Genomic DNA, 11,205 nt, shown 5'->3' with positions numbered 1-11,205 from the left:
CCTATTTCCTTAGTTATTGTTGTTGACTGACCTTAGAGGAATTGTCCAGGTTATTTACAACGTTGTCTATGGACCTCATCTGTGGCATGCTGTGATTACCACACACAAATATTTTGATTTGTCCCTCTATATACATTTTATAAAAAGTACGTTTTTTTTACGATACAAAGTTTCAATTGCCTGTTATTTTGGAGAAAAAAAACAACAACAGCAGACCTTCATTACTGTATGTTGAGTTCACTATAAAACAAACAAATAAATGTTTTTTTTTTTTTTCCAATTTTCCCAATTTAAAAGTTTAATCCAAATTACATTTGTTTTAATCAACTTTAGATGCAGGAAACTTATTTTGAAGCAGTACCTTTATGTGCTGGGCTCTGTGTGGCAGGTTTTGATGGAGCTAGTACAGATGCTTTCTCTTTCTCCTTCTCTGGAGGACCCCTGTCATCTTTTTTGTTCTTTTTATGCTGCTTCTTCTCTTTCCTAAGACGCTGCTTTTCTTCTTTGGTCAATTCCTTACCTTCACACTATAGATAAAAAGAGGGGAATCACAGTTTGCATGATTTTAAATAAGCCGGTGTCAATGTAAATGAACAGGCTGTCTCTTAAAACCTAGTCTGCATTTTGGGCAAGACCTGATCATTGTTTTTGAGCTATGGAGAACTTTTCACATCTTCTAATTTAATTCCTTGCCATCAATTTCTCTTATTGGAGGTCTGAAAAAAAATAGATTCACGTATGAATTATGACTTTGTTATGCATGTTGCATAACACTGTAAATCTCACCTGCTGTCCTTTTAAAGAGAAAAAAAAAATCTCAATCTAGACCATAAAAGCGGTTTGGATTGTTTGTGACCCCAAAGAAAACCAAAAAAAATTTTTTTTTTTTTTTTTTTTTTTAAATGTAAAACCAAAATTAATACAGAGAGTACATTTACAAGAACTTGGCACATGCATTTTAAATGACATTTTTATTTTCCGACAATATAACACTGTTTTAAAAATATAAATATGTATATGCTTATCAACCCTATAAGTAAGTAAATAAGTAAATAAATAATATAATTTACTGCCATACAGTTGTCTGTTGACAAACATGATACAGGGCAACAACACACTGCGTGATGTAGTCCATAAATGCTGTTATATGCCCCTAAAATTCAAGATATTGGGGAAAAAAAATGCCCCGGTATGAGTTTTTGTCTCATATTTATAAAATATGATAAGTGATATCACACAGGAGCAGCGAGTGCAATATCACACAAGTGCTGTTTCTGTCCCGAATAGCACACGTGCACATGTGATTTTAAACAACAGTTCAGTAAATAATAAGTTAATACTGTGTTATTTTGTTTAGATCGGGTACAATATTGTCTGTTTTTGATCAGTTTTGACAACAAAACGAAAACCTATAAAGCCACAGCATCACAGCAGTGATTCGTTTCTGAATGAATCTGCGTTTTGAACGAGTCGTGTGAACCAATGATTTATTGGCCCGTCCGTTAAGAGAGTCATTTACTTCATTCCTGAATGAATCAGCAGTTTGAACCTTAAAACAAAATTTACCGTGAAAGAATTTAATATACAGCAAGCGCTTAAACAGAAATAGCATGTCTGCTTTTAAACCTTTCTGAAATAGACTTCCTTTGTAAAAGCCCAGCTGTACATTTGTATCCACTCTTGTTTACAAACTGAGGGACGAATCAGAACTATTATCTGTGATAAACAACAGCATGCCACAGATGCATACTATAGAGATTAGGCTGTAAATAACCTGACATTTTCGTTTAAGATTGAAAAATATCTCTGTGCATGTTTCGCGCTATTGCTTTTGGTCATCTCCCATTATTAATAAAAATGCATTTCCTACAGAGTAGAAGAGCTGCTGTAGATATAATTATCTCAGTGAATGCTGAAGGCAAGTAGGGAATATGACTGTGTGTGCAGACATGTGCTTATATTTGTCCATAATGTTTCCATAATTGTAAGGGATAATGAGGCGCTCTGTGACTGTGTGGTTTTTATTGTTAGCATGATTAGCATGTTAGCCTGATGTTTTCGATTTGTGTTTGAAACTCTACAAAGCAGCTGCATCTTTCACATACTCGTTTTGCTCCATGTCAGATCTCTCTTCTCTCTTTCATCCCCTCATCGCACCCTGCCCTGTCATTGACTGGTGGTTGATGGAAACTGGAAGAAGGTTATGTAAAGAAGCAACCCAGCTGCGCTCTGATTGGCCCTGTGTGTGGCATAACCTCACACGATTGGCCATCACCTCTGAACTTTTGAGAAAGTCTGTGTTGATGAGAAAGTCACAAAAGAACTCCATATTTACCGCTTGGGCTCTTTCTTTGTCTCCCACCTCTGCTCCGGCGTTCATATTTTCTTTTCATTTAAGTTCAATAAGGTGCCGCACGGATCCGTTCAGTCAACAAACCATGTCGCCCCCAGCCCTGGCTCTTATAGTCTCTCTGTCGGTAAAGAGCGGCTTTACACTGATCTGTTCAAAGCACACGATGATTAATTTATAGACAGATAGAGAGACAGACAGTGACTGACACAGACATCAAAAGACGAGTGCAGCTGAACAGACAGAGTGGATGCCAACTTTTGAATCAATGCTCCAAAAAAAAAAAAAAAGAGAGAAGAGTAGCCCTGTTTCTCCTCCTTCAGCTTGCTTTTCTGATGTATCTGTCTTCATGAAACAAGAAGGCTGGTTTTAATCTTCTGACGGTGGTGTGAAATTATGAAACGGGTGTGTGTGTGAGAGAGCGCGGGGGTGGCGAGGTCTTTTTGTGTTTTCTGAATGATTAGGTTTTATTGAAGCTTCTCTGGCTTGTGGAGAGATTGTCACTGCTCTTTGTGCTTATGTCTGTGCATGTGTGCAGTTGGTTTTTGGTTATTGAAAATTAATGGCTCTGATTGTAATGATTTGATGCATAAACAATAGTTACTTCTGGTCCTCAAATCTAATTGGCTGCCGCACAGTTTTCTACAGTATCACCATGGGAACTGTTTTACCATTTATATCACTCTGCTTGCAGCATTTCTCTAAGTGTCATAGTGGACAATCAAACTCGCTATAATTTTAGAAATACTACTCGTTGTGTCACGGAATGTAGTTTTTTTTTTTAGGAGAGAATGTAGTTGTTCAAACTTCAAATATGCAGTTTATTAATTGTGCATATTTTAAAATTTGCTTTGATGTTTTCAGAGATGTGAGCTCCAGGGCATCAGCAGCTGTTCAGCGTTCATTAACCTGCCGAGAGCAGCCTCACCTCGGCCAGATCTTCTGGAATTTGCTGCTGGTTCTGATGTCTCTATAGTGGTTAAACATGAGCTATACTTTGTTTTGGGTAAATCTAACCAGCAGTCTTTGCTCTCATTAATCTATTATTTGTTTCAGAGCAGATAGTTTTGACTGTGGGCAAAGGTTCATAACTTTATTTTTTATATAACTTACACTATTAGATAGCAACAAGGTATTGTCTTCATGAGTGAGTCAGTAGCAAATACTTTTATATTGAAAGAGACTGAAACGGGGTTGTAAACAAGGACATTATTTTTACGTTTGTTTTTGTATTTTTACGTTTGACATAGGGCTGGACAATAATTCAATATCAATTCAAAAGTGATGATAAAGGCATTTATAATGTTACAAAATATTTCTATTTCAGATAAATAGTGTTCATATCAATATCGGAATTATATCGTATCGACCGAAATTAAGAAATATATCGTGATATCAATTTTGGCCATATCGTCCAGCCCTAGTTTGACATTGTTTTTACAACACCTTGAAAGATACAACCAGCAAATCCACTGACTAGCGTCATCATGGGGATATATCCACTTAACAGTTGGAAGGATAGTACAGCAAAGATATCGCATTCAAACTAATGTTTTATTGTGAAGATGAGATTGAGCTGAAGAATGAATGCTGTATCAGATGCAGGTAATCACACTCGATCAGTCCATCTCTCTCTCTCTTATAATACTCTACATAATAAAGCTTTTAACTTCCATTGTGACTTCGTCACAAATTCTAAAATGATGTTTTCAAATTAGTAAAGGCGGCTTGGGCTCATCTGTTAAACTGTCAACTTGAGATTTGAATCTGTGGAGAAAGGAAGTAGTTCTGCACACAAGGTTTTTTTTTTATTATTTTACTTTTTTTTTTTTTTAAAACACTCCGGGTTGTTTCTTATTTATTTACATTCTTGTGGCTTGAAACTGTTGTATAAATTTAATATCACACTTGTAATCGTGTACTATTGCTATTTTTTTAATCAATTTAATGCATACTTGCTAAATAAAATGATTAATTTCTTAATCAATTAATATACCGACCCCAGACTTTTAAATCTTACTACTGCTATTTGTTACTGCTGGATCATAAATTACAGGCAATATAGCAAATACTGCAATGATCTGTAAATTATTATTATTTTTTATCTGCATACAATTTAAATAATGTATATGTATTATTCACATTACAATAATGACAATGTGATTTGATTAACATTAACATTTGACAGATTAAGTTAATCAATTGTTAATTACTTGAAAATTGTATTAAAAAAATGTTTCATTCAAGAAATTTCAATGGTCCTATACAACACCTTCTATAAGCAAAATATAACTTATAAATATAAAAATAAATAAATATATAAATATAAAAATTCTTATTTTGGGAGTGAAATATGACCCAGATGTGTCCTTGACAGGTTTTGTCAGATTCACCCAGACAATATAACTGAATGACTATCAGAGGCCAGGATTGCTTAGGACTGATCAATGAATAAATCTAGAAGTATATAGAAATACAGAACAAAAATGTCATGGTTCTGCTGGTGTGCCCTAGTTAGCCACCAGATGTCACTGCGTATTTGTTTGGCTTGTTGTGTGTTTGTTGGTGCCATGTGCTCTCCTGTCTATTGTCTGACCCCGCCCGTCTTGTTACCTCGTTATTGTTTCAGTTGCTTCACCTGTGTCTCTCTTGTTACCCTCCTCGTTTGTCTCCCTATTTATTCTCCTTGTGTCTGCAGTCCTGTGCTGGTTCCTTGTTATATGTTAGTAGTTCCTGTTGTGTCTGTTAGATGTTCCTGTTTTCTTGCTGTGCCCTGTCCTGTCCTGGCCTGGCCTGCCTGTTTTCCCCCCTCGGGGTAATTTTTGTTGTTTATTGTGTTTTACTTTTTACTAAATAAAGGCCCATTCTTCCTGCATTTGAGTCCTCACCTCATCTCTCTTCCGGGACCATGACAGAATGAACCAGCCAGATGAGGAATCAGCAGAGAATGGGCTCAATCCAGCTACCAGCCTCCACTACCTGCAGCCCCCTCTACCGACGCATGCTTCAGGTAGCAACACTAAGTTCCCTGCGTCACTGGGGGGCTGACTTGAGGGAATTTGCAATGGAGTTCAGGAGTGCTGCGTAGGGGCTGTACTACAACGATGCGGCTCTCAAGGACCTGTTTTTCTATGCCCTTGATGAGTCCATCAGTACCTGGAGGAGGTTCGGCACGGAGCACCTGTCCTTTGGGGCGTTTGTGGACTTTCTTTGCGTGAACATTTGGGCGGCGTTATGCAAATCTTCCCACATCGTGACGTAGATATGTGGGGGCGTGTTAGAACGAGCCGTTTTAGGTAGGCGTGGCTGACTCTTAACTTTTATAAAGAATATCTCTTTGGATTTGAGACTTTAGTCTTTGCAACTTTACAGATCTTCTTTATGCACCAAGAGCTTGTAACACTCCAAAGAGAAAGAAAAAATTGAAACGCATCATATGACTCCTTTAACTGTATGTTTCTACTCTTCTTTTGCTCTTCATTGTCTGTCCCTAGCAGATACTAGCAGATGCTAAAACAGTGAGCGAGAGATAAAATAGGGTATTTTAAGTGATTTGTGTGTCTTGTGTGTACCCAAAAGTATTCCGTGACCTGAAATGCTGCTCAGTGATATTTCACTCTGATGTGACTTCACAAAATAAATATGCATCTACAAAGAACTAGAATAAAATAGTGCCAAAAAAGAAGGGCATATCGGGACCAAGCTTTCTGCATGGTCGTATTCATGTGTAATAGAAACGATCTACACACACAAACACAAATAAATAAATAAATAAAAATTACCTGCAAACTTGCCACCATGATGCTGTGCTGCACTGAGTGGTTGTTAGGGGGTGGAAAGTTGGTTGATAGGGTTTCTGAGTGGTTGTCAGGTGGTAAGTCTTTATGATCCTTGTCCCCTAGATAACTTCAGTCTCTTAGTCATTATGCACTACCAGTCAAACCAACACTTTTTTGGGCCCCTGAAAATATCTAGATATGTTGCAGTGATTCGCTGATGAATCAGTGCCAGGTGTCTGTACCCAAATTAAAATGCCAGGTAACAGATTAAAAGACATAAAATTGCACATAAAATTACATTTTCCCATGCAGCCAGCTCATTACTCGAGACAGATGTGTCTTTATGTTATCAGGCCCTCTCACAGACTGAAAGAGACGGAGAATAAGCAAAGAGAGAGGCTGAACGCTCACTTTTAATGGATATTTAAAGGGTATGTCAAAGACCTGCAGAAATTACAAGCATTTCTGAGAGGTCGCTCCCATTGGCGTCGCTCCAGATACTAGAAAAAAACAGTTAATGAAACGAACATTAACAGTATCTCTGAAATGTTTCCTTTCAAAACACTCCATTCTGCTTGTCATTTCCTCAGCTAATACCTTTCTGAATTAAAACAGCCGAAAGGTTATCGTAATCCAATTTCAAAGACAATAGCCTTCCAGGACCCCTTGAAGCAACGCGGGAACCATCGGCGTTCGGATCAGGATTGCTTCCCATGCTTGCCGAGTGTAGATTACAACAAAGAGGGAAATAATTATGTCTTTCCATGAGAGGGAGACAGAAATATCTCTTTGAATTATTGAGTCTGCGTCTTGAAGCAGTAAACAAGGAGGAATCTTTTTGTCCGTCTTCCCTGTCTAATGCAATATCGCAGTGGTAAACAGAAGCCACAGTCTTTAATGAAGTCGTAGCTTTTGGTCTCAGCTAACAGGAGGATACAGATGCTGGTATTGTGCTGATTAAACCGCAGGACTTTGGTGCGAAAATTTGGTGCGTCAGGTTGAAAATTCGGTTCTCGCATCTTGCTGAGATTATGGGAACGAGTTGCATAACACTGACGCATGACGTTTTTGCATACAAAAGTTACATGCTGATGTATTCTTACATTACACTCTGTTCCTTTTCTAACTCTAACTCACTGCCCACTATCTACATGGGCAGCTACCAATGTTCCCTCTAATTTTTTTTCTTGCTGAGCAAAACATTTCTCTATTGGGCGGACATTTCGGCCACCTGAGCAAAAATATTCTTTATACCAGACCTGTACAGCGTGCACACAAAAAAAGTGTGTAACTTTTAACTTTAATGTGCTATTTGTATTTAATTTGACCTGTGACTAAATGATGTACATTTTAGGTTACCTGAGTTTTTTTTTTTTTTTTACAGTATAATATACCGCCATTCAAAAGTTTGGGATCAATAATATTTATTAAATAACTTTATTACGCTCATCAAGGCTGTATCTATTTGATAAAAATACTGAATATTATTTCACAAAATAATATTGTGAAATATTATTGCAATTTAAAATAAAAGTTTTCTATTTTAATATACTTTTATATATAATTTATTCCTATGAAGCAAAGCAATTTTCAGCATCATTACTCCAGTCTTCAGTGTCACATGATCCTTCAGAAATCATTCTAATATGCTGATTTATAATCAATGTTGGAAACAGTTGTGCTGCTTAATATTTATAAATAAAAAGTTAAAAAGAACAGTGTTTATTCAAAATAGAAATGTTGTGTTACAATATACAGTACAATATACATATAAGTTTGTGGTCAGTAATTATTTTTTTTTTTAAGAAATTAATACTTTTATTCAGCAAAAATGTGTTGAATGGATAAAAAGTGATAGTAAAGACTTATATTTTTAGAAAATATTTATATTTTGAATAAATGCTGTTATTTGTAACTTTTTATCAAAGAATCAAAGAAAAAAGTATCACAGTTTCAAAAAAAATATTAAGCAGCACAACAGTTTCAACACTGATAATAAATCAACATATTAGAATGATTTCTGAAGGATAATACAACACTGAAGACTGGAGTAATGATGCTGAAAATTCAGCTTTGCTTCACGGGAATAAATTATATTTTAAAGTATATTAAAATAGGAAAACAATATTAGAAATTGCAATAATGTTTCACAATATTACTGTTTTTTTCTGTATTTTCAATCAAATAAATACATCCTTAATGAGCATAAGAGACTTAAAAATCAAGGTCAATTATTTATTAGGTTTATAATATTTGATATAACATAATATAATATCAAAACAAACTGAAGCATTTAAACTGATAGAATAGAATAGAAAACAGACTGAAGCATTTAAACTGAGAATAGAATAGAATAGTAAACAAACTGAAGCATTTAAACTGAGATCTGTAAGTTAAATATAAAAAAACGTGAACGTGAATTCTTCTATAGCTACCTAAACATCCCTATGAAGTACAGTTTGCACAATACCCCTGTGTGTGACTGTAAAACTCTTTCTATGAAACCTGTAAACCGCATTCACCGGTTTTAACTCTATAGCAATATCAACTCTATAGCGGTTTACCCGAGCATTACAATTAATTCGCTTTCACAAATGGCTTTCCCAACTCATTTATGCGTGTGCGCTGCACATTATTTCTTCTGCGCGGCCGCAGCTTAGAGGGAACATTGGCAGCTACCAAATAAGTCATCTTCCAGACTGCATTGGAACCTCATATGTGAACAGTTTGGAACACTCTACATTGGCAGCTACTCCACACACCATGCATGTAACATAGGAAACCAAGCTGGTAACTGTTTTGGAATATCTAAGCATGTCATTATCTGTTAAAACTAGTCATTAGCTGGCTTATGCCGAGTTCACACTGCACGGTTTTCAAAGACGTCGCATCACTGTTGGTTTCACACTGAACTACTATCTGGGGTAGCATTCAGTTGCTGCATAATTCACATTGCGTGATTGTCACTCACGTGAACGAGCACCGATTTGCCTCCGATTTCGGGCATTTGTCGGCGATTTCGCAAAACCTGTCGGCGAGTGAAAAATTGGGCTAAAATCGTGCAGTGTGAACTCGGCATAACTTGTGCCAAAACCCAGTCTGACCACCTGAAGCTGGTATTACCAGTTGGTAGCTATTTTGTTGTTAGTCCAAGGTGATTTACCACTATCTTCGAAGTCCGCAAATGTCGGACATAATGGGACGTCTAACAACTGTGACAGCTGCCGTTGATGAGCTGCAGTAATGTTTGTACTGGACTTTTTTTAAAATTTTTTTATATCCAACTGTCTGAAAACAAAACAGCGTTCACAAATATGTTCACTTTGCTCCATTTATTACATTTACATAATCAAAAGTTCATACATTTGCATCCTAGTAAGATATGTCAATATTTAAAATCCTCCTTTTTTTTTGTAATGCTGCATACTTGATAAAGTTGAATCCAAATACTTACGACTTGTTCTATCAAAAAATAAATAAATGAATAAATAAATAAACAAATCAATAAGTTGTCACTGGCATGAAATGAATCGTCGCATAGTCTGGGCCACAAAGGATCTATCTATTGTATCCTTCATAGCCTGGAAAATGAATAACGCATTTAGAGACCGCATTTGAAGGAGACTCCAAATTGGGACAGGCTTCGTCGCGCTACTATGATTCATGCAGCCTTCGAAAGATGCAGCCTCTGAATTGGGCCACAGTTTGAAATTAGCATGTTGCTAATCTAACAACATGATATTCTAATAAGCATAAAAACCATAGCAAATATTGGGTATAATAATACATTTTTTATTACATTAAACTATATCGATACATTTCTGTATAAACTGAAATAGCATTGATCATTGCATTTATCTCCTCCATCATCTTGGGTTTTTTTTTTTTTTTATACTATCAACTATTTTTTTCAAAATGCACTCGGGGATTGCATTCAAAATAAATAATTCAATAAAATAATAATTACAACAACAACAATAATACTAATTACACATTAGCAGCTGTTCATTCAAGTAAAAATGCTTATCTCACTACATTTTTGCACACAATATGCATGTTGCTGCGAACAGGCCTTAAATTGGCAGCTTACTAGATTTTGCTACAGGGCAATTACCTTCAAATGTGGATAGTGACCAGTATCTAACTGTGTATGTGGGGGTTTGTGTATGTGATTGTCGCTCATCAGGGTCTCAGCAGTTATGACTGTCGACCCAGGCTAATGGGTGTCCATAGAAAAACACAGTAATGGGCCACTGTGCCGAGGAGCAATGGATCACTTTCCTATCAAAACTAGCCTTTAGGCCTCAGCTTCAATATATCCATCAAACTGTTTGTGTGTGCGCTTGTGTGTGTTACATCAGATGCACAATGGGAGATAATTGTGATGGTGTGGACACAGCCATGCATCAAAGTCACATGTTGGATTGATGCTCTAGACTGTAATGATCTCACATTGAAATGACAAATATGCACATTCTCTCCGTTATTTTCTCTTTTTCTCTCTCCTTTTCTAGTCACTTGTTTTTTAATGTGACTGAATTTATCGTTTCTTGTTGTTATTTAGTTTTGATCTTTGATATCTGGAAAAGAGACCGTCTTTTGCATAGATGGTGTTGTTGCGGCATCTACTAGAAGGGGCTAACAGGACCACTTTATTTGTATTTATTTATTTACTTTATTTTTTTTTTAAACTCACTTAATTTTGATACATCTTTCCAGAAAATAAGACTTCATGTATTATGTCATTTTTCTACTCAAATAAATGCATCTTGATTTAAAGGAATAGTTCTCTCAAAAATGAAAAGTTGCTGAATATTTACTCACTCTCAGGTCATCCGAGATGTTGATGAGGTTGTTCCTTCACTGGAACATATTTGGAGAAAATTATCATTACATCACTGGCTCATCAATGGATCCTCTGCAGTGAATGGGTACCGTCAGAATAGCTGATAAAAACATCACAAGTAATCCACACCATTCCAGTCCATCAATTAACGTCTTGTGAAACAAAAAGCCCAAATCTGTAATTAAGACTTTCAAACCGTTGCTTTGTCTCGTCATTTGAAAAAAAAAAAA

This window comes from Sinocyclocheilus rhinocerous, unplaced genomic scaffold, assembly GCF_001515625.1.
Source record: "Sinocyclocheilus rhinocerous isolate Xijiao unplaced genomic scaffold, SAMN03320098_v1.1 scaffold2366, whole genome shotgun sequence".
NCBI lineage: Eukaryota > Metazoa > Chordata > Actinopteri > Cypriniformes > Cyprinidae > Sinocyclocheilus > Sinocyclocheilus rhinocerous.
This window is presented reverse-complemented; position numbering follows the sequence as displayed.